This window comes from Galeopterus variegatus, unplaced genomic scaffold (genome assembly GCF_000696425.1).
Source record: "Galeopterus variegatus unplaced genomic scaffold, G_variegatus-3.0.2 Scaffold2057, whole genome shotgun sequence".
Lineage (NCBI taxonomy): Eukaryota > Metazoa > Chordata > Mammalia > Dermoptera > Cynocephalidae > Galeopterus > Galeopterus variegatus.
Window position 1 is genome coordinate 105,699 of NW_007728168.1, and position 3,446 is coordinate 109,144.

Below are 3,446 nucleotides of genomic sequence, written 5' to 3' on the forward strand. Positions count from 1 at the left end.
AGTGTATGACGGACCGTACAGCCACTGCTACAGCCAAAAACCACTGCTATAGCACCCTCCCCCCACCAAAAACAAGATTTCAGCATTTAATCTGAGCTGAAGAGAACTCTGCTGATGAGAGAAAATAAATCTGAAAGCAGAAAACCAGATTGGACAAGTGGCAGAAACACTATGACCTACCAACTAGACCTTCGTGTAAAGGAGAATGGAAGGCTATAAATGTACAGAACATAGTGTTCTATCTACAGTGTTTAACGAACAGCATTTAAATGTGTAGGAAAACAGTGAAGTCATTACCAGAGAAAACTTGGAAAACATAGGTTTGGGATGAGGAAGAAAAAGCTGCAGATTTGGGAGGCAGCCCCTTGGTTGGGTGCAAAGCAAAGGGACTGTTTTTATACTTAACCTCTAATTCAGGCTCTCAGAATTGAGATGATAAACCCCTTTTTAAGTATCATGATAAAAAAAAATCCTGAAAAAAATATCCTAAGCCATATAATTCATATTCCAGAAAATCTGGCCCCTCCCTTTCTGGTCTCATCCGCTACTTCTCCTCTCGCACGCGAGGTACTGTGATAACATCTACCCACAAAAATGCTAGGTGCCCATCCCTTTTCCAGTGGTTTTTAGACCATGATTGGATTTTTAAATAATTCTTAATGCTACTACTATTAGCTGTAATAAGGAAACACTCCAAGCCTTGAGTCAGTTTTCTCATCCACAGACAATCATACATTTCACGGGGTGGCTGCAGTGAAGAGGGATACCTAGAACATCTTTTCTCAAAATGGTCCCTAGGGAAGGGTCTGCAGAGATCTAATAATCTAAGCTTGTGAAACAATGTACTAATCAGAGACATTAACAAAATACCAGAGGGCCTAGTTCAAGAAATCAACTATCAGTACTTGAGTTTACGCCAGATAACCTGTAAGTCAATCAAGTTCATAAATCATTCTCCACCAGCATCTTCAACTGTAGGGATAACTGTGATGTCAGCACCAGAAAAATCCATCTAATTTTTTACTTGTAACCCACAGCAAAAATGAAGAGCAAAGATACATCTCAGCCTACCTCTACTGTCGAGTATGCTTTATCACATAATACCAGTGATTTCCTTCTCATTCCTAGCCTTTACGCAAAGAATTGGAGGAACAGTCTCATCTTTTGCGACAGCACTGACCTATCGCATATACTGCCTACACATACACTACACGTAAACTTTACATTTAGAATTCTAAAACTTATCACATATAATTACATAGAAAACCAAATGTTACTCAAAAATTTCCACGTGAACAGCTTGTTGTATAATAAACTACAACTTACACAAATTAAGAGTTGTTAATAAGAGCAGTACGCACATTTTCAATGCTGCTAAAATACTCACCTCCTGGGACGCTTTTGCTTATTTTTTGTACGGCTTTTTCGAGTTGGTTTCGGCAGAATTCTCCTCTGCAAGGTAAAAATTATCATGTAAGAAAATGCAAAAAAAATAAAAAGGACCATAAGCTGATAGAAAGCTAAGAACTGTTAAACTCCTTTAAAAGCAAAGACAGTAAAAGAGTAAGTTCAAAGTTCAAAGCAAAACAACCTAAATCATTTACTGAGAAACCCTTCTATGAAGTTACTTCCCGATTTTTCAGAAATTCACTCAGAATCCATAGCTTTTATTAAAATGCTACTGAGAGGGCCGGCGTTCAAAGCAAAACAACCTAAATCATTTACTGAGAAACCCTTCTATGAAGTTACTTCCTGATTTTTCAGAAATTCACTCAGAATCCATAGCTTTTATTAAAATGCTACTGAGAGGGCCGGCCCGGTGGCGCACTGCTATAGTGCGCCGCTTGGGAAGCACGGAGGCGCTCCCGCCGAGGGTTCGGATCCCACATATGGACCGGTTCCCGCTCACTGGCTGAGCGAGGCGCGGGGGCAACACCGAAGGTTGCGATCCCGTTGCCGGTCCTGGTCTGGTATGGGGGCGACACTAAGGGTTGCAATCCGTTGCCGGACACGGAAAAAGACAAAAAGACAAAAAAAAAAAAAAAAAAAAAAAAAATGCTACTGAGAAAAACATCTCGCAAACATCGTACATCTTTCCACATTCAATAAGGCCCACTACCCAATACAGGTACTAAATAAATACTATTTCTTTTACTCCTGCTCAGTCCTGACATTTAATTCCCCATAGACTTCACTCTGCATCCGAACTTTAAAAAACCTTTCTTGACTATCTGCCCTTTTTCCTACCGACTAGTCTTTAGCATCTCTTTTCCCTCCCATAGTCTGATTCACCTGAGCGGCATGAGCTTAGGACCAGTAATTCTATCAGGTAGAAAAATCACTGCTCAGTATCAATCACGCTTCTTAGTTTGATCACCACTACGTTCATGAAACTGTAAATACGGAGGGCCATTTTAATAGCTCAAAAATACAGCCCTGTCACTTCACAGATTTCTTAAATTGTTAAGATTAATAGAGTACTTTATCTTTCTAACCCAAAGCAAACACAACTTTCCCAGCACCCTACCACCTAGACTAGTTTCTTTGTATTCATAATAGGATTGTTTTCATTATTCTAACTACCAACACAGTCTAAACACAAGTAGTTTACACAAAACCCACAAAATAAAACATTTAACAAAACAGATACCTGAGCAATAAAGACAACGTGCTTCCCACTGAACTTTTTCTCCAATTCGCGTACTAGCCGGACTTGGATTTTCTGGAAGGATTTCAGTTGAGGAACCGGAACAAAGATTATGATAGCTTTCCGACCACCACCAACTTCAATTTCCTTTTAAAAAAAAAACATTCCTTTTTTAAAGCTCCTACCCTCCCTCCCGTCTCCCCGCTCAAGCGTCATCCCACGCGACACCAGTTAACGTGAATACTAGTTAGGCAGGACACCCGAATTCGAGTTCCTTTGAAAGCCATTTCTTAGCTCACTTCTCACTGCCACGTACCACAGCCCCGCTATCTGTTTCTCATGCCTGACAAATCTGAAACGCAAAACGTTCAGCTCAAAGTGTAAAATTTTTAGGTTTCGTGCAACCAAAAACGATGGCTGGCCGCCCTCCACAACAGGCCTCTTCTCCACACTGTCTACGCACACTATAAATTCAGGAATAAAAACAGGTTTTAAAAAACTGATTCCCAGTTCTCTGTACACGAAGCAGATGTACTAACTCTAGACAACCGCTTCCAGCAAATAAAGAAGAAGCGCTGAGGACCAGTTAGAGGCGGAGGAGCACAGTCTAGGCCCGAGCTTTGCAGGCTGCACCAGGCTTTCATACAAGCCTCTGTCCAGCCAACGCACTAGGGCAGGAGCGAGGACGGACGGGGACCGAGCCCCAGCACGCGAGTCCAGCCAGGGCCGCCCCCTACGCCCCAGGACTCCCCGACCCCCGCTTCCCAGACCCCTGCACCCCCGGGCTCCCCGACCCCCG